The sequence below is a fragment of the Anticarsia gemmatalis genome, chromosome 12 (assembly GCF_050436995.1).
Source record: "Anticarsia gemmatalis isolate Benzon Research Colony breed Stoneville strain chromosome 12, ilAntGemm2 primary, whole genome shotgun sequence".
Classification (NCBI taxonomy): domain Eukaryota; kingdom Metazoa; phylum Arthropoda; class Insecta; order Lepidoptera; family Erebidae; genus Anticarsia; species Anticarsia gemmatalis.
In genome coordinates, this window is record NC_134756.1 from 10,586,680 (window position 1) to 10,613,910 (window position 27,231).

The 27,231-nt window shown below is 33.0% G+C and overlaps 1 protein-coding gene across 1 annotated transcript in view; it reads right to left on the reverse strand.

The window, feature by feature from the left end:
- LOC142977305 (uncharacterized) overlaps positions 1–26,993 on the reverse strand; it is a 52,462-nt gene extending 25,469 nt beyond the window's left edge. Inside the window, exons 1-2 of the mRNA XM_076121122.1 lie at positions 26,914–26,993; positions 2,039–2,081 (exon numbers count right to left, since the gene is read on the reverse strand). The gene's annotated coding sequence lies outside the window, so the exon portion shown is untranslated. The remainder of the gene's footprint in view (positions 1–2,038; positions 2,082–26,913) is intronic.
- Positions 26,994–27,231: the final 238 nt, after the last annotated feature.

The window sequence follows — 27,231 nt, forward strand, 5'->3', positions numbered from 1 at the left end:
CTCGCCCCATCTTTCATGCCTAAAAAACACTGAATTATTTTGATATCGTTTTAAAAATAAATAACTTTATATCGAGGTTCGACCGATTACTAAAATACAATGCCACGGGAATAAGCTTAGTTTCATATATCTATAACATTATTTCAGAGTGTTCCATTCAATTTATCTATGAGTTTCACTTTCGTACGATACGCTAAGTGTCAGTCATGCTCGCTCTCTACGTAATTATCCAAGTGGTACGCTGTCGTGTACTGTCTCCGAACACATGCTCAATTTTATTACCTGCGCGTACGTAAAGAATATTAGATTGTATGTAAGGTAATAAACTATTATTGTTTTAAGATAAATATGATATTTTTTAAGTTATGTTGTATTAGACCTTAGGTTTCTGCTATAATTATTCTAAATAATAATTGTTGTTCCTTTCTATTGTCTTTTCATTTATGCGACTGTTTACTGCGAACGAAGAGGAAAATAAAATAATAAATAAAATATACCTACATGATTCTTAGATCCGTTTAATAGACTTCGTGAAAGTAATAAATAGGTCGGATTTTTGTCAAATTAGTCATACTAATTGAAAACATGGGCTACTACTTACTTTTTTTTAACAGAATAACTTCACAAACCAGCCCGATAGTCGAACGAGAGACTTCGTAATTCACAGTTACATACTTGCTTAGTAGACTTCGTACCTTCGTAAACTAAGTACGTAATATTTCAAGAAATGTAAATTACAAAAATAATAAAACTCACAAAAAGTAATGCCATTATCATCAACCCATTACAGCCTAACACAGCACAGGCTTTTCTCTTAACAACTTTAGTCTAACTTTAATAACTATTCAAATGAACTTTAGTCCTTTTTTGTCACAAAGATATTTATAACGTCTTCATTTACTCCCAAATACTTTATAATTCATATTAAGTAAAATATAATGCTGGGTATAAATGAAGTTTTAAGTTTTAATAGAGTTTCTTTGTAGAGGGGCTCAGGCTTAGTGCTAAGTGAGGAGTGACCACTCTCACATTACACGGGTGTATCTTTGTGAATATTATAACGCGAAGATTATTCTGAAGCTTTCAGTGCGTGTGTTTTATTTAGATGTGATGTTAGTATTATTTATGACAAGGTTACCGCTTTATACGACTATGTTTCTAAGCTCTGGTATGTTTATTAACCTGACAACTATTAAAGCAAGTAAAAAATATTTATCACATTGCTAACGCGTAGGAGATGCAACTTTTAAATAAAAAATCGCGTTTGAAATCCGTTGTGTACTTTGTGAAAAATTATTCTCCTATACAAAAGGTTTAAAGTTCAAACTAATTGGCTTTAGTATTTTTAAGTTAGTAGAATTGGAGAGCATGGTAAAAGTGCCATAATAAGAGAGTTGTGGGCCAAAAGCTTGAAATCTTTTTTGTGAAGGATGCCCAGTAAAAGGTAATTAATATATTGATAGAATGCCTTCAAATCCTCGAACTATATCTTTCGGTAAATAATCTATCACATGAACTAATAGTATTAGTTATTCATATTATTATAAATACAATACAATTAATAGACATCACCTGAGCTGATATAAAATTAAAAGCCTCAAAAACTAATTTATTATACAGTGTTCACTCAACAAAATAAATGGCAACACACCTTTACCGAACCTATTAATATCCGCTTACGTTTAAAATATCATTAATTAAAAAATAATTAATAGCGGCCGTCGTTACTGCCCAATTTTAATATCACATATGTGGGAACCCCAACTATCAATTTTAATTAACTCGATATCTGACTGCTTCATTAAAATAAATGTTACGCTCTGCGCTTGTCGTAATATTGGTTTCGTTGCATGTGGTTAAAGTTCAAGTCTAGAAAATTGATGAGAAATCTTGATATTTTGCAAGTTATTGACATGATTTTCTTTGTTTTATATTTAGAAAAGTTTTCAGGTGACTTATACTTGTATACGTTTGTCAAATCAGATCTGACAGTAAAGATAATAAAAAGTAATCATCATATATGTCATGATTCACTCACCTATGTATTAGCGGTATCTTTCGTTTTCATTCACTCTCGATATCTGGAAACAAATAAAAACCTTGTTATTTCTAAATGTAACACAACATTAGAAAAGTTATGTACTACTATTTCACTTCTACTTTTCCGGCTGGTACAACCTCTCAGTGGCCTGCATCGCCCATTAACGCCATCTAGCGAGTACGATTCCAAACTTTACAATCCTATAATAATTCCCTTGCTTAATTCAAAAGGTTGTAAACTGTTTTAAATTCTTTGTAATCCAATTTAATTATAACAAAATAAGGAGTTAATCACAAAAAACCTTTTTTCATAGAGGTCGCAGCACACAAACTAACACAGATAAACTGACGAAGAATATTGGGCGAGTATACACTCGCCCAATATTCTTCGTCAGTTCAAACCTTCAAACTCAAGCTGTTTATACAAACAGCTTGAGTTGGGTTACTTTTAGAAGGTTTCCGATTGTAGCCCAAAGCATTGAAAAGTTTGTTATGGTAACAAAATTCTTGCTGGATTCGACAATAATCTGAAACCAGCTGTTTTTTATAAAATGATTTACTCAAGTGCACACAATTTGGCGCTCTAATGTCTGCTGTTTGTAAACGCTAGGTTTCAAGTAATCAAAAAACCGTAAGTCATATTATCAACCCAGAGTGATGAGATGCTGATCCACGTTTACTAGCTTACATAAGACTGATGGCGAAGCAAAAGACGAAAAAATGTAGCACTTTCAGTGAAAGAATGACATAACATTTACCCAACATTGTGCGATGTGTGCTGCTCACTTTTAAATTCTGTTCCGTACGTCCAGTAGGCGGTAACAATCGCATCAAACAGTTAATTACTTAAAAAGCCTTTGTGTGAGAGAGTTGATTTATTTCAGTAGGGGAGCGCACACCTACGTAAAATATGTGTGATTTATATTAGTATTCAAATTAAGGTATTTAGGGCATTTGTGTTTTGATTTAGTGGACATAATATGTGTACTATCTCTGAAGGGTAAGGCGTTAGGCATTTTTATAAATTATGTGTGAGGTACCGCCTAGTTGGTATCATTTTTGAACGAGAACGAATGTATTAATTAATGTTTTAACAAGTATGTCCCCTATTATTAAGTAATTTCTGCACGCAATATATCAATGACATTTTGAAGTGAATGCAAGTCTTCAACCAACACTTGGCCAATGTGGTACACCACCCAAGATGAGACGTATTCCAGTAATGCGTTTAAGTTATTTTATGTCAAATCAAAACATATCATTACTGTCATAACACAATACTTAGAAAACACTAAACTCAAGTATACTCCCCATAATTTACTTAACACGATCAATAAATTCGGAAATAAAATATGGGCGTACATAACGCGTAATTTGGCACCGTTACATATCCACCCTGCCAATATTTGGTCAAACGGACCACCGGCCAAAGGGAAATTGTTTTAAAGAATTTAATACACCTTTTATTTATGTTTGTTTTTTGTTTAATTATCGTATGTAAAGTCCCCATTGGCAAAGGATATTTCGGAAGTAAGTTGTCGACGAAATTCGGTCCAGTTTGTTTTTTTAAGCGCGTGTTCGTGTTGAATATCTTTCGGTAAATAAAGACAGTTTTTATTAAAGCTTACTCAGTAGTGGGTAACGATCTTTACACGGTGCTCCGGACTTTTGGTTTTTACTTTGAACACAACTATACAATTAACGCCATGTCGTGAGAATATTTTTCACGCACACTCCATTGCTGTAGAGTCTAAGTATATAAGTATAAAAAGAAAAGGGCAGAATAGGACTTTTCTTTCACTTATTAAATATAAGTAAAATTTTGGTAGCTTTTTAAAAATATATTATTTCCTGCTTGATCTACAGGTTAGTAAGATAAGTTTACGGCACGTTGGTTTGGAATTTCACGAAAAAATGTCTAAATTAATTGGTAGTCATATTATGATATTACTTCAATAAATATAATTAAAAACTCATACCATCAGATTTAATAGTCAAATTTAAATGCAAAAATAATAAATATTTTAATATAAGTGGCCATTAAACAACGCAATCAAAGTGAAATCAAGTGGAAAGCTTTAATATAGTCGTATTACAATCATTTTGTATTCATGAGAGTTAAAAATAATAATTTATAATGTAAAGTTGGTGTCACTGATCGCGACGGTTTTATTAAATTCAATTTTGCGAAGTTTAAACTTAGTTTGAGGTTGGGTCCCAGTGATGATACTGCACTAAGGTTACTGAGAAAGGGTTATTAGGGTAATAATTACTAAAGGTTTGAACCCAATTAAGCTGGTTATATGTAATAGGTTGAAGTGATTTTAACTTTAATATATTTTTGACCAAAGCTGTATTTTTAAAGGAATAAAATAAGTATTTTGAGAATTCAGCTTGAGGTACAATATCACCTTTATATCAATAGGGTATTTTTTTTTATTAAAATTCATTTCCCAAAACTTTAATCGTGATCGCCTCTCATTCTTATTTTCGATTAATTAAGTGCATGCAAAGATAACTCTTAGAGTATATTAAAACGTATTTACCGATATAATTTGGAATTGAAATAACTCATAAAACGCTAGTATAAAGAAACCCTAAAGGCCAAGGGCTACACGTACCAAAACCAAACTAAAATCACATTCAAAGTTTTGATAGCAATATCATATTTAAAACATGAATATTCATAAGTTTCAAATAGTATTATTGCACCACAATGTAAAGTTAGAGTCATTGATCGTCGCTTTTATATTAAATTCAATTTTACAAAGTTCATACTGAGGGTCAAGGCTGGGTCGCAGTGCAAGCGATATTGTTAACTCAAACTAACTAATATTATAAAGGGATTAACGCGATTTGGTGAACTTGCGACGTGCAGTGCAATTTCCTATAGATGATACTATCAAGTAGACGTTTGACATATAAAATAAATTTTAAAAAAAAATAGTTTTTTGCGAAATACGCTAAGGTGAGGTGCAATTATTGTTAACTATTGAAACCGGCTTGCTATTGACAAATGTTGTACGAACCAGCGCCTCTAACGGGAGCCGTAAGGACTATTTTGCAGCACATATTAAAAGTCAAAATCTCGATAGTAACGACCGTAGAGAAACGCGCTACTGCTGTTATTTGAGAAAACGCCTCGGTGTCTACCTAAATCGTAATCGCAATCGCAATTATCTGATCGATGTAAGTGGTCCGAATAAGATCTGTACATACATTTTTATATACGTTTGTATAAAAAAAATAAAGCATATCCATATATCGTAATATTTAAATTTTGAGACGCCTTTCATTGTATAACGAAAGTAAATATGCATGATCGCTTTAATTCCCGTGTAATATAAATGAATAGTCATGCAACGCAGAAGTAAAGTTATTATTATCTTCACTTCATTTAAATATTTATTTTCGTTACCGCCACGCAATTACAGAGTAAAACATTAAGTTCGTATGGAATTGTGTCCGTGATTCTTTTATACAATGCACTTGTAAAAGTCTGCGCATAAACAGTCATTTCTAAATTTGTAAGTGGTCTTCGAGAAGCGAAGGCAAATCATAACATGAAAAATATTATGAGTGAAATGTAGTGGAAGCAAAAAACAATACATATTATACTATTAAATGTGTTAAATGATATTTGCATTTATTTCAGGTCTGGTATGAAGATAATTACAAATTAATCAATAAGCGATTGTATCCATCCATTCATCCCAAGTCGTCCGTGCTTGAGAGCGAATGAAATAGTTAACATTGAGAACAGCATTATAAATACATAGCATGTTCCAGATCTCGATACATATTCTACAGAGAACTCAATGTGATTTTGATAATATAATTGTTTCAAGTCTTCATAGTCTTTCCGATATTGGAGTCCGTGTGACCTATTTAAGAATAAAGGAACTTTAATCTCATAAGCGTTTTAAAAGTATAAAGCTAGTTTATCTATAGAATTCGTCCGTTTCGGTGGATGGCTGATAATAATATACCGGGGGTTGTGTAAATACAAGTTATGTCATAAGTGTAAACGTATGCCAAATCATATATACTTGTCATGTTTTTGCCTGAAAGAAAAGCAAACAGACATTTCTACAAAATTCTGCGTTTTCGTACAATTTTCCGCTGATAATAAAGCCTAAGCCTTACCATCTATAATATTGAAGATTCCATTTAAAACTATTTGATATTTGATCTGAAAGCGTAACACGAGATAACGAGTTCGTTTTATAATATCCCTTCATTGATTCCAGTATCGAGTTTAGTATTTTATTTATTCAATATTAAAGTATCAAATATTATTGAATACTCTTCGCTTTCAATAATATTTTGATTCTTTATTGTTAAGATCTTGTGATATGGAAAATTTGGTGTCTACTTATTTGCGATATTAACTTGAATATTTACTGTGTTCTTTAGATGACATTATTTATGTGGACAATGTACCTATAACCAGCAACATACAAGGAGAAAAAGATATGAGCCTTGGAGGGAAACTACTTAATGTATTGAAAATACCTTGTTTACTGAAAGAAAACATATTATACTTCCTCCCTGTATATCGTTAAGATTGCTTTCATTGTTCTTAAGTGCCTATTTGAAACTGGTTATAGTTTAATAACTTTAGTACTTTAGAGACTTTAGTATGTAACGAACTTTCAATTTAGCATAGGTAGACTTGTTCTTAACCTAAAATTCCGTTGACTGCCGAAGCGCACCTTATCTCAGTTATTACTTTGTATCAATTCCTTACAATATGAATAAACTATTCCCGGTGTAACGAAACTAGTCATAAAAACGCACAAAAACACTGCCACAATAAAATAAATAAGTAAAATATTTTCACAATATTTTTTTCTTCGACCTTCTACCCAAATAAATATTTAATTCAGTAATAGCGCTACGACTATCACCACACGCGAGTGGAGTCGGGACACAAACCATAGTTTGTCACGCGTCCCAACACGTCAAATATGTAAACTATTTCGTAAGGTCATTGTAGAGTGGCCATGAAAAGGGGAAAATAGGACAATCCGCTTTTTTTTGCTCATTCATTCTGTTTTACTGGATACAGCTAGTATCATTACGATGATGTAATAATGGCAATTAAACATTATCCACCAAAACTAAACTTTAAAATTTAGTTGCTTTTAAAAACAGAAAACGAACAATGAGTAAACAAATTATAAGAAAACTTATTACATCACTAAATGTCAAGCTGCGTATTAAAAGTACTTTATTTGCTTTTTATATTTTGTAGACAACAAGATCCATAAAGAATACTATTTAAATCTGTACAGAATTATATGAGCTCAGAAAGAAAACCTAAACCCCCTTTGGCCCTTACCCAAGTTTACCAAGTGGCCCCATAATCTTGAACTCAAATCACAACAAATAAATAATCCGTCTCACTTGGGGTATAAAATATGGCGACTTTACTAATACCCCAGACAGGTAAGTATTAATTCATAAGCCGTGGGTCAGGCTATCAAATCTTTTGTTAAAACGCGTGTTAATGACTCAGGCCAGCTATTAAATTTTAATAATATTAATTAGTAGGTTAAATTATGGTTATTATGTTCCCTTTTGGGGTGAAAATATGCATTATGTTATGGCTTATGTATATTACGGTGATGGTCTTGTAAGTAGGGAAGTCGGCTAGAAGTATAGTGGGTATTTAAGCCGGGGTGGTTTTCGGCAAATGGCATGACGTGATGGGGTACATACTAATAGCTATTTGCATTGTTTTGACATAATAATATCTACTATTTCAAGACCTTATAATTTAATCTTACTTAGAGCTGAATTATAAACTATTTTAAGATAAAACATACAAAATAATAAGCCGTCATGTGGTCTGTCTTCGTAAACATCACACCACCATCGGTCTGATGGTAAATACTTTAAAAGGAATACACAACACAAAAAATACTTTAGGTTTAATTTTTTTACCGCATAGAAATATTTTTGTATATTCATTTATAACTGTAATTGATAATGTCTCACCTTCAATGCCCTGTGGTATAATGTATAGAAGGTATAAATAATATGTCATTTTTACTAAACTTGACGGACATAGCTCAGTCTCTTGGGAGACCATACCCTTAAATTATGTCGGGTCTTTATGGTAAAATAACCGAGTATTTTCGGCGTGAATATTTCCTACTGGTAAATGCTCTATACTCTGTGGGATTCAATGTAATTATAGAAAATGAAAATAGAATTTCTTTTACCAGGAGGTGTGCCATAATTTAAAATGGTACCGAGTTCCCAAGAGAAGTTTCGAGAATAGTAGCTATAATATGTGTATTGACAATTACTGGTCACTCCTTACTCAATATTAAACTATTAAATTGCCATGAAATATTGACTACTTAACCGTACATAAAAAAAATATAATTCAAACAAGTAACTCCAGAGACCCGTATGTTCAAACAAACAAAATCTTCAAATCCAGTATACATATTGGAATGGAATAATAGTAGTATTTATTGATCATTAACATTTATCTTTTTTTCTCAACTTATTGGAGGACTTAAAGTTTATATTACTATATCAGCTTAGCCTTTCTTCCAAGCTATGTTGGAGTCGGCTTCCAGTCTCACCGGATGCAGCTGAATACCAGGGTTTTACATGAAGCGACTGCCTATCTGACCTCCAAAACCCAGTTACTTGAGATATAACATGATACCCTCCGGTATGACTGGTTCTGACTACTGTTAACGACTGTTAAAGATCTTCGAAAATGACAGCCGGGACCCACAATTTAATGTGCCTTCCGAAACACGGAGGAACTTGATAATAATATGTATAAGATGGTCACCAATTCGTAGATCAACCTCGGCAAGTGTTGCTTAACCTCAGAGATCGATCTGCGCGGCTGTTGTTAACTAAGCCATGAAACAATTATTGTTTCAATTAAAACACAGATCACAAAAATCAACTAACAAATTCCAAAACAAAGTCTAGTAATTTTCCACGCTCCGCTAAATCGTATACGATACGATACGAAATCCGTAATAGTATCACATTGGCGTAATATGAGCGTAGCATTTCGAAACTTAAACTGCAGGTGAGCTCCCGTTTAATGGGATCTAACGAGGCGCCATAAAAGTTGACGGTTATACCTAAGTTTAGGACTGTTAGTTCAAATTGAAATGTACAGTGTGTTTGCAATTAAGTTTTGGTGATTATTGCGAGGTGTTGAGTCACAGGGGAACGTGGAATGTTGATTGTGAATTTCATTAGCCTTATTTTTGTGTATAATTTAGTAGGTAATACATATTCTAGTCGCATGTGTGGTGAATTCATTACAGAGTTCTTGGAATCGATTTAGGTATGTTTTACGGATAGAGGCAAAGGTATACTGTCAAGATATTCCCAAGGCGGTCTTTTCGTCTCCCTCATTTTGTTTCTTTGTAAGACTACTTTTTCACTCGAGGTCATGAGAGTGATGTACAGACAGGTGATTTCCGACTATTATCGACTACCGACAAATGTTGAGTGACAAGCTGATCAGCGCCTCTACCGGGTGCCGCAAGAACTATTTTATAAGTAGATTTCAAATGTCAAACTCTGGATACTCGGTTGTAGGTACCCATCAGTAGTCTCTTATCTAAATTGGATACTTCAAGGAAAGTAGCTCTAACTGACTAAACTTTACACTAATGTGTATAGAAAACACCTGGGCTATAGAAATATAGAGGGTGGTCAATTTTAAACCATTTGGCGTCAATTTCACGCAATTCCAATCACCAAAAAAAGTATCGCAGCGTCAGTTGTCGGAACAATTAACCGCTGCGTATAACGAACCGGGACAAAAGGATGTTGTCACGCACAGTGCGGTGTGTGCTATTTATTATTTTACTAACACTTTTATTTTCGACTAAGTCAGCCGCATTTGGGTCGAGATTTGAAAAAAAAGTAGCATTCGTAATGCGTTCCTCAGATGCTAAAAAACTTGACGCTTTCATTAATAAATACAATAAATCGGTTTAACCGTGAAAACGTAACAGGCAGATCTAATGTAAATATCTATAATATTGGTATCAGTATTTACAAATTGAAACCATTTGAGTGGAGCTATAAGGTAGTTACAAAATATTATGTTTCAGGCTTACAACTACCAAATTCAAAAAGTGTAATATAAATAAATTTATACCATTAATTCCTGGGCAGGGCTGAGGAGGAATGAATGAGGGAGTGGTATGCCCTACTGCTGGGCAAGGGACTTTACCCACAATGAAGGGGAGGGTTTAGGCCTTGCGTCCACAACGCTCTGACCAAGTGCGGGTTGAGGAAAAAGAAGAAGACAAATTGTAAAATCCAAGAATGGTGTTAGAAAATAAAGATATACCTATATACTTAACAAAACTGTTAATTTAAATCGTCAAAATAATTTACCGTGTCACATAGAGCAGGACAAAAGGATGTTGTCACGCACAGCGGCGCCGGCGTGCGGTATATTTCACGTGTTATGACACGTCACGCGTGACGTTACTTTTTTCTCGTAATTTAAAGTTTTTACACCCGGTTTTGCAGATTTTATGGCCAGTGTTAGCGCTGTTTTTGGTGTAAACGTTTATGGCAGGGTGTTTTTGAATTTGGAAAGGTTTTAGTTACATTGTCATAGGAATGCTGTGTTTATATTATTATTATGAATAGCTTGTAACTGATATCAAAGGCTGACCATGTAGAATTAAAAGGAAAAAAAAATTGAAAATGGTCGGCTTTTTTTACTCCCACAAAATTCCTGTTTTCTGCTTGTATCCAAAAACGAAAAAAATATTTCGTAACTAATATTACTGAATCTGATTTTTAACATACACTTTTCATTAAAGTCATCATCTGAACTGAATCTGAACTATTACAAACATCCTAAAGGCCTCAATCATATTCCTGAAATAAAATCTAATAACTTGACATCACATCAAAACACGAAACCATCAAATTCGTAGAAACGAAAACTCATATTATAATTAAGTGAAAATAAAACATATTCTTTAATATACGGAGGTAACTGGCAAGAAAACTGTAGCACACGATTTTCACTCAAACGCTTAAGCGAAAACTGAGCTTAAAATGAGTGGAAAATGAGCGAAAATGAGTCGTGACCTAATTTTACAAGGTTTTTGGTTTACGTTAGTGAATTCTTTAGCCTAGATGCGACGATAAGAGTATGTAAAGAATTTTAAGTACTGTAACTTGATTTTAAATGCAAATTTACTCGGAGGTCTTCTCGTTTCACGATATTTTGGTTTGAAGTTTATTTTGAAGTTGTATTTAAGATGTTTACATAATCTAATTAAGCGTTTTGTTAGAAATCATTTAAACATCTTTGAAATTTTCTTATTGAATACCGTAACATTACCGAAATATTTATGTGATCTATTTTTACGATCACTGCTACACAGAAGATATATGAGAGTTAACATATAAGGTGCTAGTATATAAAAAATGTTGGAATTGAGCACACAGATACAGTTAGTAACAACAACACCTAAGTCACATTTGCGCTCAGAAAATCTCACGAAATCTCGGACGAAAGCTGTACCTAAACCTAATAATACATCGCAAAGTCACATACAATCAAAATGTATTTTATAAAGAAACAATAACTCTAGTATAAATACAACAGTTATATCTTCAAATAAATTAATAGTTATTAAACAATACAAAAAAGAATAACTCCTTGAGGACTATTTAATAAAGGTCACATTTAATAAGTCTAGATAACGCAACGACCTAGGCAATTAAGTTTTTAATAATCTTTCTAAACGCTAAGACTCCCCAGAGTGAGTTTTATAAGTACCCAATGGTTTTAAATCATATTTATTTGAAAATTATGTATTTACTTGTTAACCCGCGTGGTTCTACGTGAAGAAAAAATCCATGATATTTTAGCCACTTAAGAATGGAAGGCGAAAATAAGTGTGTGTGACCCTGGTCTTCACTCGTCTTCATGCTAAATTTCGTGCTAAATGGCAAAACGTGGGTGTAAATCATATATCTCATCCTACCCTTCGAATAATACAGTCGTGATCTTATGTATGCATAGTATTAACCTTTGAACTTTACGATAAAGATATATAACATTCTTCTGAAATGTTACAAATTTCCTCGTTCATGGGGGAATATACCGCGGTGTATTATCAAAACACCGCGAATACCGACGCGCTTGTACAATGGTGCTCGAAATCGTTGTCACCTTTGATACAAGCCGTTTAAAGCGATGGAAATCAATAGGTAAGGCTGCGTCTTCTGTGGAATATTAAATAAAGTGCTGTAGTTTACGAGTATTTTTTGTCTATCTGTTGATTAAACGAATGTAGACTTCCAAACACCTTTCGGTTCCATTCGGACCCCACACCTCATGGCAATCTCAAGTCACGATGATTAATCGTCGAAGATGGTCATCTCTGACGTTTTGTCTGAAAATTTGATCCTGCGCCAGCTGTGATATGTTTGCCCATCATCAGGGCAAAGTTACCTTTCAGAATGAAGAGGATAGGTGTTAATTGTGCGTGTTACGAGCTTTATTCCTAAGGGCCCGTTTAAAGAACGTTTGATAACTAAACTATTTTCCTAGCCATGATTTTCGTCACTGTCATAAACATCAGTCTAGTCTTTCTTCCAACTACGTTGGAGTCGGCTTCCAGTTTCACCGGATGATGCTGAATATCAGTATTTTATATGGAGCGACGGCCTATCGGACCTCCTCAACCCAGCTACCTGACTTATAACACGATTGAGACCGGTTGTTAGACTTTCAAACTTCTAAGTGCTAGTAACAACTTATAACATATTCTACCGTAGATAAACTAACATCATCTCAGTCAGATACTTACTAAAACATCTAACTATAGCACAGAACACAAGCCAAGCAGATGTTGTATAAACACAGCTTTAATCTACCGTCACATACGAATAGTGTGAACGATTAAATCTGAAGCACAGATGTAGTGACGCGATACGTGCCCTACTTACATTGTTTCAAATTTAATACTTTCTGCTTGGAATATTAATGGAATTGAAATTGGTCGACTGTGAGATATGAAATGATGTTATTGCGAAATGCTTTTTTTTAACAATGAGAGGATTTCACGCCATAATTTGCACTTGATAATAAGTTTGGCTTCCTCGCAGAATAATCATAAATATTGTATGCATAAAAATAGTATGAGTGATTCGCAGACATTTATTTTAGGTCTATTCGTAGGTACCGTGTATCCGTTACTTGTACGTGAATAGTATTATTTCTAAAATGTATTAAGATTTATTTATTATCAATTCAATCTTGTGCTAAGATGAACACTTAATAAAGAGTAATGTAAAAATATAATCTCAACTGAATTTAAAACTCTAATTTCAGCGCTAGATTGGCTTAGTAACAAAAACACACGAGTTAAGCGTTTCTTTGAATTGAAAGTCGACAGAAACGTTTCTCAATATCCGGCTGTGACAGCCTGATATCTTCTACAATATATCCTTTACAGTTTAGTCTTCAAATTTGAGTAGGTATGTGTTTTAAAGATTAATTTACATACATACATAGATACATACTTATATATCGTTGTTTAAGTTCTATCACCACGTCATTTTTAGCAACTTTTCAGGAGAGAAAATTTCAATTTCGTCTTTTAATTCTCTAGCCAATAGCCTGGTTCCACTGGTCCCCTGGTCCCTGGACCACGGCCAGTGCAACCTGCGCCGAAACGTTAGGCATTTTAAGGTAAAATGCGTGTTCGCGTTAATTCCCGTATTCTATTATACATTAAACATGCAACGCGAGAGTTTAAAAGGCATCAAGACGTTAAAACCGGCAAAAATGACTTACATGGTAATAGAACTTAAACGACGATGTGTACATTCATACATACAGAAAATCACGTCTTCTATCCATAGGGAAAAGCAGAGACCAGAGGTAGATACAAGGTACCTGTAAGATAACTTTAATTCATCTTTAATCTTTTACCATTAGATCAAAATGTATATCCGTGGTAAGATAACGCTTTTGTTCCTTCCCCAGTGGGTGTAATCTCACCTAACCTTTTAAAAATACGAAATAGCATAATAAATACAGTCTTATCTCTAAATAGAAAATTCAATACTAAGAACTCACCAAGGCATAAGAAAAATAAAGCCTCACAAAGAACCTACTTTTAGATCTTAGGACCAACCCACATCAAAAAAAGACAGTTTAGGCTCTATCAAATAAACAGAATTTGTTACTATTTTGAGAATCTAATCTTTAATGTGGGGACCGATTGATCGAAATGTTATAGATTGTTTGACATTTTAACACTGTGTCACGCGAATAGTGTCGACATAATAACAATATGTATATTGTATATGAGTTAATAATAAATTGTTTTAATAATAATAGATTGTATGTATTTTAAAATTTTAACCGCGTTTAAGACCAGTTGCTTTGGTGGTGTTATGCAAAATTATAATTGTGGCAACTAAAAGGAAACTTTGTATCGGCTTACCAGTAAAGAACTTACGAGTAATGAGTATACTATACGCGTACTGTCATATAATACCTCTGGACGTTAGAGACGACCACCGAAAACCGGCTAACTATCGACAAATTTTGTTTAAATATCCCAACTGTATGAACGAGGAATTAGTTTTGCAGTTAGTTTTGTAGTATATAATTCTAACACACTACGAAAGTAAAACATTTTAACCCACATTTAGTACTAAGCTTATCTTTAAACTTAGTCTTAAATTTAGTCTGAAGGCGTTATTTGAGTTCCAGTTAATCTACGATCGAAATATGTTGTTACTTAACAACTCGTGTGGAACGCTACGAAAACATTCAGTATATTATTTTACTAATGTACTAACACTTTGGAACTTTTAATGGACGTATATTATCACAAACAAGTATTTATAAACTAATTTTTACTTTGCTTCTTTCCATGGTAGGCAGTAACGCGATTTCCTAGACTCGGTACTTATCGCGCCGTGTCCTATTGTTTTTAAGTAGTTTAGTTGTGCAAATATATGAAATTGTCGATATCACTCTTTCCGTGTCAACGATTATGTTTTGAAAGACAAACAAGACCCCCGCACTAAGAATTACTCTTATGAAGCGGACTTTTACAAACATACAAACACCGGACACAAAGTACAGCCACGAAACAACTATTCGTGGATCGCACAAATATTTTTTTCCGTATGGGAAACAAACACGCGACCTTTCGACGCACTGGTAGTAGCGTGACGACCACCTTAACAATTGCGCCACGGAGACCGTCAGTAGTTTGACGGATTTAAATGACTTAAAAAAATTGTCCTTTCAGAATTCCCTAGGCACGCATATACTGGCTTTATACAGTCAAACAGTAGATAATTGCTCCTTAGGTAGGTATCTTTTTTCATACCGAATTTATTGATAGCTATTTTATAGTCGATAGTGATAGAATTGCTCCTTAGGGGCTACTTGCTGACGTCTAGATCGACTGTGAATCATTAGCACTAAAGCTTTTTTAACTTATAGTTTTGAGTATGGTTTATTTTTATATCTAAAGCTACACACGTATTCGCTTCGGCAAGTTCGGTTCGGCTATATTTATCGAGCAACAAAACCGATTCAACTTACTGTGCCGATCAGGTCCATTTACACATATTCGGTTTTGCACCCGGCTAGGCCGATTATTATCGAATGTGTGTAGCAAGCTTACTTTTAATGGTTTAAATGGCTTTCGAAGTGTACTTTAATTTGCAATACCAAATTCCACAATATCTGCACAGAATAGAGTCACAAAACTCCCTTTGTAATTACATCCTGAAATAGATACTTATTGCATTGACACAAGCCGCAACAGCAATTCCGAACACGATTTAACGAGTACAACAAAACACTAGAATATTCCACGCAAATTCGTAAAACCAACAATGTAATTACAAACTAGAAATTTAAACTAATTCAGTGAAAATCACCGCTCAGTAATAGCTCGATCAATAATTAAAATATTCGAGCCGACAGCCGTCACGGTTTCATGAATATTCAAACATTCGCTCAATTATAACGTGTCATGTATAATGTGCGGTGTCCCTGTTTTTTTTACTTATCGCTGGAATATATTATAGTCATTTTTAGTCGACCTCTATTATGCTAAACATAGTTAGATTGTAGGTGTATAAACACCCTACTTTATGTTTAAATTCGAATATATCTATACTAATATTATAAAGCTGAAGAGTTTGTTTGTTTGTTTGTTTGAACGCGCTAATCTCAGGAACTACTGGTCCGATTTGAAAAATTCTTTCAGTGTTAGATAGCCCATTTACCGAGGAAGGTTATAGGCTATATATCATCACGCTACGACCAATAGGAGTAGAGTACTATTGAAAAATATTACAAAAACGGGTAACATTTTGACCTATTCTCTCTTATGTGACGCAAGCGAAGTTGCGCGGGTCAGCTAGTAATCTATACTATAATTATATAATATTATAAAGCTGAAGAGTTTGTTTGTTTGTTTGAACGCGCTAATCTCAGGAACTACTGGTCCGATTTGAAAAATTCTTTCAATGTTAGATAGCCCATTTATCGAGAAAGGTTATAGGCTATATATCATCACGCTACGACCAATAGGAGCAGAGTACTATTGAAAAATGTTACAAAAACGGGTAACATTTTGACCTATTCTCTCTTATGTGACGCAAGCGAAGTTGCGCGGGTCAGCTAGTAATGAGATATTCGTTGTACTCAATAACAAAAATGATTCGCCTTCTCAAATCATGTTTGAAACTTCGCGTTTAGACGCGTATATCTGAACGATGAGAATGTTAGATGAAACATTTGCAAGCTGTTCGTTTTCGCGAACGATGTCATACGTCGTCGATTAAATAAATGTGAGTAAGTTAAAATCGGTTGAACTACCAACCAATAGGTACCTATTAGGCATATCGGCGAAATGCTACTCAATCGTGGTTAGTACTGGCAATAACTGACTAACTGAATCGGCTGATTGACATTGTGACATACCACAGAAAATCGAAAACTACAGCTTAAATAAATAAAATAATAAGTATATCATTGGACAAGTCACATACGGTCATTTGATTCCAAACCAAGCTGAGCTTGTACTATGGTAACCAAATAACTGATAAACATACTTACATAGATACAAAAACAACCAGACTCAGAACAAAATACTCGTGCTCATCACACAAAGACTTGTCTCGGATGGGATTCGGACCCACCACACACGGCTATTGCGGCAATGTAAAATACTATTGAATTGGGCGTCTTTAGCCTACGCCAAAGTTTACTGTCCAATGAGCGGAACTGGCTAAACCCGCTTTAGTAGATGACAACACAAAAATACACTCATTCCATATTCAATTATTTTCAGAAAAAATAATAGAACGGGAACAATGGTAGGGTTAGACTATACCTATACACAATGTACGTATATGCAGAGCCTTAAGCGACAGCTCTACGTGGCCTAGTGAAATATTTATAAGGCAGTCATTGCTAAGGTACGAAGGCTTAGTGACGCGTTTTGTATATATGTATCAAGCCTTAGCAACGGGAATCATGGGTATGATGTAGTTTCGCAAATGTATTTGTGTTTTGTTTCGTCAATATTGCGTTATATGGCTGGGCTATATTATATTTACAGATTCGAATTTATTGGGGAACAAATTGTTAAGTTTGGTTAACAATTATTATTATAGTTAGCTTAAAATACTTGTTGTATATAGCATTAGATATTTTAGGTGAACTATAATTGTCAAATCTGATAGTCTGGCAAATAATTGAAGCGATAATCATGTTTCCACTTTTGACTTGTATTCGATTACAACTCGAAAAAGATACCATTATGATCTTAAAAAATACTTAATACTTTTTTCGTTATTTATAAGTTTATTTGTCTAGGTCTACGGCACAAGGAAAATGTCTAACTGCGGGAACTGTCAATTTAAAACGAAATTCTAAACTTCTTTTCACAGTTTAGTTACGCATGATCAATTCGAACGCAATATACACGGCTTACCATAATTTCAAACCAAAGGACAATGCCACAATGACATTACAATTCTTAATGAGATTCACGACTACATTATAATAATATCTAAATAACTAGGAAGTGACGTAACAGGTGGTACGTTCTAACTCGAAGCAACACGGCTTCTTCAAGTTGAAGCGAGTACTCGGAATGAAGTCTAACAAACACCGCTAACTAGCTCCTGAGGTAATTGTTGAGAAAATTCATATTATATTTTGTCGTTTTATTGTCATTAAGAAACATTTAAGGGCTTGTATTTAATATAAATTCGGTTTTCTGGGTGTAAGTACTATTTACATACACATAGTACATAGTGTGTGAATTTCCCGGCACATTAAACCGTTCAGGGTAGTCAATTCAAACTGAATTATCACATTCAACCTCTATTCTCTCTTTGTGTTAAGCGATTTTACTTATATGAACCCCATAGGAATTCTAATAAGCTCAACATTTTTAAGCTGTTTTGTTTTCGTTATTTGAAATCTTAAATAGGGTGCCGCATGATCAAGTCGATTTTTAATGGATTTCAGAGTTTACCAGCTAAGTACAATAACATACATACAAACATAAAATCATCACTTCTTCCCATAGGGGTAGGCAGAGTCCAGGGAACGCCTTAACTAAATCTATAGCTCAAAAATGTATTAAAGTCAATAACATTCGTCGACCCAGCGGAAAACTACCTATTTACTTATAAAAAAGATCATATATTACCTCAGAGTGAGCGTATACCTTCGTATAAAGGGTCAAAGTAAAGATGTACTACATTTCTATTCAAGCGAAAGGACAACTCTATTATCATTTACAGGACATGCCTTACACAGACGAGCGTCCATCGTCTTGTTTTTTGTTTCTAGACTCTCAATGAAAACTAGAATGTGTTTATCACTTTGTTCCAAAATAATATGGTATCTCGGTTGACAACTAGTGTTCATCAAATTGATGGTCACTATTTAGTTCATTACTGCTTTCAAGTAACGTGTTTATCTCTTTAACCTGAGATAAGATTGTTTATCAATACGTTACTCATTTTTAAGCTCAAATTTCAAACTATTGTTCCAAAAAACAGTTTAGTAGCTTCACCTTCAGTATAAGTTTCAAGTGGCATTTACGTAATATCTAAACAACAATTTTGTTTCATTCAATCGTGGACATTGCATAATTACTACAGCTTCTAAAAGGCATTAGGCACTTCATAAATAAATAGTTATTTATGAAGTACTTAACGAACCCCTTACAGATTTCAATTTGCAACTCGATCTCAATACGGCCCTTTGATTTAACCCCGATATTAAAGGGTGTGACTTCTAAATATTTAATGGGAACATTACATTTACATCCCCTGAAGATCAATTATCATGGTATTTTCCTGCTCTGGTCGCGTAAACCTTAATTTCCTACAATCCTAAGGGAGTCATGAGTGTTTGCCTTTTGAAACATGGGAAAATTTTGAACATTTTCAACGAATTAACTGTTTGAAATGTTCACAAGTTTGCGGGCTTTTTGTGTTTCTCCCTCAAGGCATAGTTTGGAGTTCTTAATTTATGTGTAAGATTTCTTTGTGAAGTTCGCATCTGGATCGGTTCAGTGGTGTGTGATATCGGTATCAAAGTACGAGTGACTGAACTTAGGATAAGACCTTTTTGACCTTTGATAAGTCTAGGTAAAGATTTCGTGGATGGTTTCTCGTTATATTGTTTTTGTTTTTTCCAAATATCACTATTTGTTAGGCTTTAGTCAAAACCTGAAGTAGGTACTACATAAAACTAACAAGCTAGATAAATTGAATATATAGAAATAATGAGGGCTTTTTGTGTATGTAGAAAGAAAATGTTAAGTATTGCCTTTTTTATTCTTATAGAAATTTAGATATTTCAATGTTTTACTCAATACGATAAATTAGTAGTATATTCGATAGTTGCTAGTGTGTCTATTGTATTTTTTATTAAGTCAAAGATAAACTTTAAATAACTATACTATTCCTCTTTCAGCCCCTTTGGCTTTACAGCACCAATACATACTTGTATAAACAAAGTACTAAATATGAAACAAAAATACTATCTCATTTGCGAACTAAAAACCCAGACCCAATTACGCTTTATACAAGATGGGCTAGTTTGTAAAACTTTTCCTTCCATTTCTCTCCAAGATTAGTAAGATAAGCAACTAATTACTACCCGTACTAAAACTAGTTAAATTTAAACTACCTGTAAAGTGAATGCAAAAGTTCAAACACCCCAATTAGGCTATTTTATCGACAACTTACTCGAGATTTAATTAACTAACGCTTACGTACTTATAATTAGCTGAAATTTCATGCATGTGTGCGTTAAGTTGAAAATATTTGTTGTAGATGTTTGTGTGTGTGTGTAGCTGTAAGTATGTATTTATAGTAGAGATTTGTGTATGTGTGTGTAGTTGTTCGAATGTGTAATTGTGTGTGTAAAGTTGTATACACTTTTAGTGGACGTTTTAATGTGTGCGTATCTGTGTGTGTACGTAATGTTTCAAATATGTGTGTATGTTTGTGTGTAGTTGGGTATAATTTTTAATTATGGTTCAAATAAGTTCTAATTAAAGTAAGGGGTGTTGGTTGGTATTTTGATTGGGTTATGCTGATATTTTAACGTTAAACACCCATGAAACTAGTCGGCACGTGTTTGAAAATAGTGATGTGAAAGTTTATAAATATAAATAGGTACGTACGTATAATAAGTAATATGTTTACAATTTTTTTTTTAACCCATTACTGTCCCACTGCAGGGCAAGCGTCTCCTCCCAAACGAGGGGGAGGGGTAAGGAGTTGAGTCCACCACGCTGGCCAAGTGCGGGTTGGGTGATTTTACATGCCCTTTAGAAATGTATTAAACACCAACAATTATTTCCTACTCAAGTTATATATAATTTAAAATAAAAACTATTTCGTAGGTAAGTTAAAATACAAAAATCCCTTATAGCGGGCGTCAATTTTTTTTGCTCCGGTACATACTTCTTACGTGCAAAAAATTGGGGAAAGGAGGATCTTTATACAATTCCTTGATGGATATATCGTACGAGATCGTGATAACCAGTATAACACAAGGACCTGAAGCAATAAATGCCACTATTCACTATGAAACATGATGTACACTGTGAAAATCAATTTCAAAACTGACCATTGACTGTGAAACTCTTATCAAGGCAAGATAGCTATCATCATACTAGTTCAACTAGTTTAAACTGTTAACTGTAACTCAAACATATTTAGACGCAAGTTAACTCGGGGACGACCATTTGATAAATTACTGTGATGTTGGACGGCGTAGTGCAGTTGATAGCAAAGATTAGTTACTAAATAATAGTATTTTTTTTTACTGTAGTGAGTTGATTTCTGGTCAAAGCATTGTTTTTATGTTCGCCAAATAACTTTGTGTGTCGGAAAATAACCGCTAGATGCACGCGTTGCGGATATCATTTTAATAAACTTAATATTCACTCATGATTCACACGGAACTTAATGTGATACTTTTTTGCTTAGATATAATTTAAATTGAATATTAAAAAATATATACCTGAGGTTTATTTTATTTCAGGTTACTGAACGTTAACAAAATTAATAACAATAAATCGCAAAGGGCCATTACCCGTTTCAGCAGATTTAGAGATTCCTTCCCTACAAAACCAATAAACAGACAATAGTTATCTCTTTTACATTATTTATCATAATTTTATAGGAATATAAAGAAATAATACATACAATACAATTTGAACTATAACCTATTCAAAAGCCTAAAGGTCAATCACCTTTTGATTGCTCTACGAATATCTAGTAACTGTCAAAGTATAACAATAACTGAATAAAACTTTAGCAAAAGTCTATAAAAGTGACAGCTATTCCCATAAGTTTCGAGTTTTTGTTTTTGTACGAAAACTTCTTGGAAACCGTTTATTTAATAAAAATATTTACTTTCACTATGAAGTTAAGTGCGAAGTCATATTCCATCTTATGAAGAATACAGAAAATTTGTTTTCATTCCATCCTGAAAATAGACCACTTTAACATACGGAGATACATACATAAAATCGCTCCTTCTTCCCATAGTGATAAGCAGAGAGTAGGAATAATCCTATAAGTACCGAATATATACCGTTATATTCCTGAAAATATGCCCTTTACAAAAAATAATGCAAACAAAATTAATTTTAAATAAAGAATACCGAGAAGGCTGTACAATAAGATAGCGTAAACTAAAAAAAAAACTTATTACCAGCATTTGTAGTACAAGCCGGTATCTTTATGAGACTGCATTCTGTATATTCCACGCTCCTACGAAGCTCGTAAAGAATGTTTACTAAGCTTTATAGTTAGGTAACAATGTTCTACAACAGTTATTAAGCACTACAGCACCCTACAGCGTTGATTATTTATTATTCTGAACATCATTCCGAAAGGCCATTCGTTTTAATGACCCTGTTTTAGTTAAATAACTTTAACGCACGCATTTTGTAACACGTGGAGCGTGGGTTTTTATATTTTTGAATTAGGAACAAATAAATGGCGTGGTTAATGTTTTTTTTTTCAGGGAAAATGAGGAAATTTTGTTCTATTTTCAGATTATAAGTGGTGATTTAAGATGGGTTACTTTTTTAACATTTTGCGTTTATATAATATATATATATAAATAGTACAGAGATCTTTCCTTTGAATTGAAAAAAAAATACGATTAGTACTATTTCTATTAGCTTTTCTGTGAGAAAATTATGTTACTTCACCCTTAACATACTACAAGAAATATTTTATTGATTTTAACAAGTCAAATATATGCTTAAATTATTTACATTTTTAAAAACACACACTTTAACCTTTCCCAAAAATAAAATAACATCCAAATCAATCTTCAGATTAGGTACAGTTTCAAGAAATAAAATTCCCTTGAAATCAATCTTCAGATGACTCGCACCGTTAATTCGAGGCAATTGATACTAAAACAAAGCTCATTCATAGGTAAACCACTTTCTAATCAATACACGAACAGGTTAACCGCCATAATGTAGGTAATAACATAATCAATGTACGCGATAACCGCTGAATCAATCTGTTTGATTTACATTTAGTTAACTATGCTACAGTGGAACCTAAATTATATTGACTGTACGGGTAATAATGCATGTCCATTTGTCAAGTAGAGTTTTAGAAAGATAAAAGGCGACTTTTTAAAACGAATTAATTAATTATTCCTTTTACTGACTTAGTTATTAAGTTCTGTATTTGTGATGTTTCTTTATGTGTAACAAAAATAAATGATTTAAATGGTTTGTTTAAAGGATTACTGTTATACATTTTTTTAGTAACAATATTTCGACCGGGAATTACGTTTACGAAAGAACTAGCAGACCGAAAATCACTATTTAATAGGATTCTTTTTTTCATTTTGAAACTGTTTTATGTTGCAATTAAGTAACCACAGCACTAAGAACGCTTTCGTTGCATTTTCTTAACATCTTGGATATAATTGCTTTCTATGAAAAAGTCGATAATACCCATCAATATCGAGGCATTGGTTCAAGATACATCTTAAAACGTAAATAAGCGATCTTTTATTTTCTTAAAAAAGGACCCAGTTCAATAGTCCAGACACTTAATGAAATACCAAGACAAAACATCAAAATACCTGAAGACACTATTCACTTCAGTTAATTACCCACCCGAACTAAAAAGGACATCACTATCGAAATAATACACGAACGTACAGCAAGTGACATAACAGTTTTGAATAATTTATACGTTATCGCGGGAACGGTGTAATTATAGCATAATTATACTGTAATAACATACTAATTATACAATGACGACATGATAATTATTCGTTATATATACTGGGAGATGATTTTTTTGGGTATATGAATATTTGATGCTTCCTATAGTAGGAATAGAACCGTCGAAGGATAATTAGCTTGGTGATAATAGACTATTTTTGGGGACATGACATAACTTTACGGCACACATAAAAAAATCGAATTATAGGTAAAGTGTATTACTTCAAACTCTTAATGTTAGTTAAAAATCCAAAGTTATTCGAATAAAATGACAAGGAAATAAGCTCAGAAATAGTAGAGACTAATAACAATAGCTCTTGTATTATTATTTCCCAACTATGTTTGATAACAATTTTGTTTACAAGGCTTCTTATAAGAATCAATAACTCTTCAGTTTTAATAAAGAAAGTTAAGTATTCAGGAATAAATTATTTCAAATGCGATTAATATTATGCATAAAATACGGGACTTTGATAGCAAACAAATAATATGCCAAAAATATTTATTAATCGAACATAAGTAATATAAAAATCATATTTTATAGTTCATAACCTATACGACTTTAGTGTATACTTGCACTATGGTTATAAATTCTAAATACTACTAACAACAAAGAAGTCTTCATTAAATCCATAAGCAAGAATCATAACCAATAATACCATAAACAAACCACTCTAATGCTCATTGAAACAAATTGCGCGGGAACGAGCATCTGAACACCGTATAATTTTACAATTTCTACACACAAATGGACAATGAAAACCAATATAATTTTCTTTGAACGCATTCTAACAACCATAGAATTATTTAATTAGAGTGAAATCAAGTCATTATCTAATATTACTGAACGAATAACGTTATAGCAGTTTGTAATCTGCTATAATAAGCAGGTTGATGTAGTAGGAGGAATAAGCATAATGAATTTATAATCGATATTCATTTTTTACGACTTGAAAGAAAAGTAGGAGCTTAATAGCTCGTTGAACCTACTTTCATTATATATTTTTTCTACTTTTTTCTTACTTGTGTTCTCGATTTCTTTTATTTTTTAAATACTCAGACAACCCTTGCCTTTAGTTACTGGTTTACCCAAGAAATTAATTTATAAATTATTAAGTTATTATAATTGTAAATAAGTTCAGTGAATCATTAGAAAACACCGTAAAGTCAGTAAACCGAAACGAAACAGTTAACCGTAAAAATCAGTCGTAATAAAAGTAAGCAGTCAACACTTTTTTGAGTTACTCACTACCAAAAATTTGAACACAGTAATAACACGTTTAACTTTGAAAATGATAATTGAATAATCAAATAATAACAAGTTCATGTTCCAAAAGATACTGTAATAATAAATTAAAATATCAAAATGTTTGACATTTCTACAAAGACTTATAGTAACAAGTGCTAACGAACTATCCCAAAATTTTAATATCAAATATATTTTTAGTCTCAATTTTCAATATTAACAAAGTCAATTGAACGTCTGATTATTTATAAGTTTCACAAACTATACCTTTGTTCTAATTCCTAAAATCCAATTCTATTTTACTATTCTAGAAAATACTTCAAACTAAAACTATATTCTCGAAACGAAGTTAATTTTGAGAAAGGTGACGTAATGAGTTATGCAAATTACTCGCTCTGGATTCAAACCCGAAACACAGCGGGTGAAATCTAGTTAAATAATCGCCGAAGCGTTTCATGAGGTAACTTTATTGAGCAAAATTGTTCGCGATATTGTACAATAGAGTAAATTATTTTGTTAGTTAAATTATTATGGTAATCCCTTTGATGTTATTGGGCAGTATTTTAGAGAACATTTACTTTGTTTATTTACCTCTAATAGACCCTGTAAAACAAATTCTAGTTCCCTCAGACCAACCGTATAAACGATAATGTGGGACTTCATTATTTATAGATATCGAGTAGAAAATATTATACACTACTAACGGACAATCGTGCCGTAAAACACTTCACACATATGCAGAAGACTACCAAAAATATTGTCCGAATTCTAAAATAAATATTGAAAATAATACAATAATCTGAACACATAAAATATTCCATACTATTGTATCAGTAAGTGAGCACTATCACTTCCCTACGTCATTGAACTTTGACCGATAACAGTGTTATCACTCTACAACTGACAAAACGTATGTGACAATTGCAAAAATAAATAAACAAGTCTTTAGTACGATATACCCGCGCAAAAAAGTAAAATATAGTAACCTTAGCAAATCACCATCATATTTATATCCCATATTAAATTCCAAATATGTGATAGATCAAATATATAGTAACTTTATCACCTCACCGCCCGATTCAAATCTCCATTTATGTAAAGAACTTACAATTGTATATATTTTAACTCAGGGCATAATAACGTTTACGAAATGCAATAACAACCCTAAAAATAATTCCTATTTGCACACAAATGAAAGAATATTTTTTAAATTATTAATCCAAGATATTAAGTTTCTGAAATGTTGATTATCTACAATGAATATTGTTAACCCAATGCGATGCGCAATGTTAACAATGAATAAATATTCATATAAGCTTAGCAAAGCGTTACAAAATAATCTGTGCTGGGTCTCAACTACTATAAAACTGTGAGACTTGAAATAAATTCCAAAGAGTCTATTGCGTCACAAATGTACCTATGTCATACTAAAAATTTTCATCTTAAGAGAGAGATCAGGCTCTTAATTTTTCTTCTATTAAAATTGCTAATTTTATATCTATGCCGAACCATACTTTAGTCTTTATTTTGCCGAAAAATGGACTAAACCAAAGAGCTTACGACATTTAAGACATCCAACCTTGTCATAAAAGAACGCAGTAAACAATTGTCATCAGAAACCTAAAATTAATTTTTAAACATACTTATCCACAAAACCCGACTTCACCCACTGTCGAAAAAAACCACAAAATCACAAGAAATCTACAAAAACTGTTTAACTACCATCCATTAAAAAAAATCATCCACAATTTTTCATACACTTTCCAACACTGGGTGAAATCGGCCAATAAAATGTTAATACTGTACCGGTATAAACTCGGAACACGTAAATACACTACACGTTAAAGGCTCGTTAACGGTAGACGTCCGTTTACCTCCGCGCTCGGAGCCGAACTGAGCTTTTGTGGGCTACGAAGAAAGTTCAAAACGCGGTTAAAGGATATTTGATCTATGGATAGGTTAAGAGCGCGGTTTGACCTACGAATTTTGGTTGTTTAACCTTAGTAGATGTTTAGGACACTGAAAAGCACTGTATGTATTTATATTCTTTAAGCTTAAAATAAGTTTTCAGTCTTTTTCTTCAAAGATTAAGGAACAATTTTACTATTACGTAGATTTTAATTT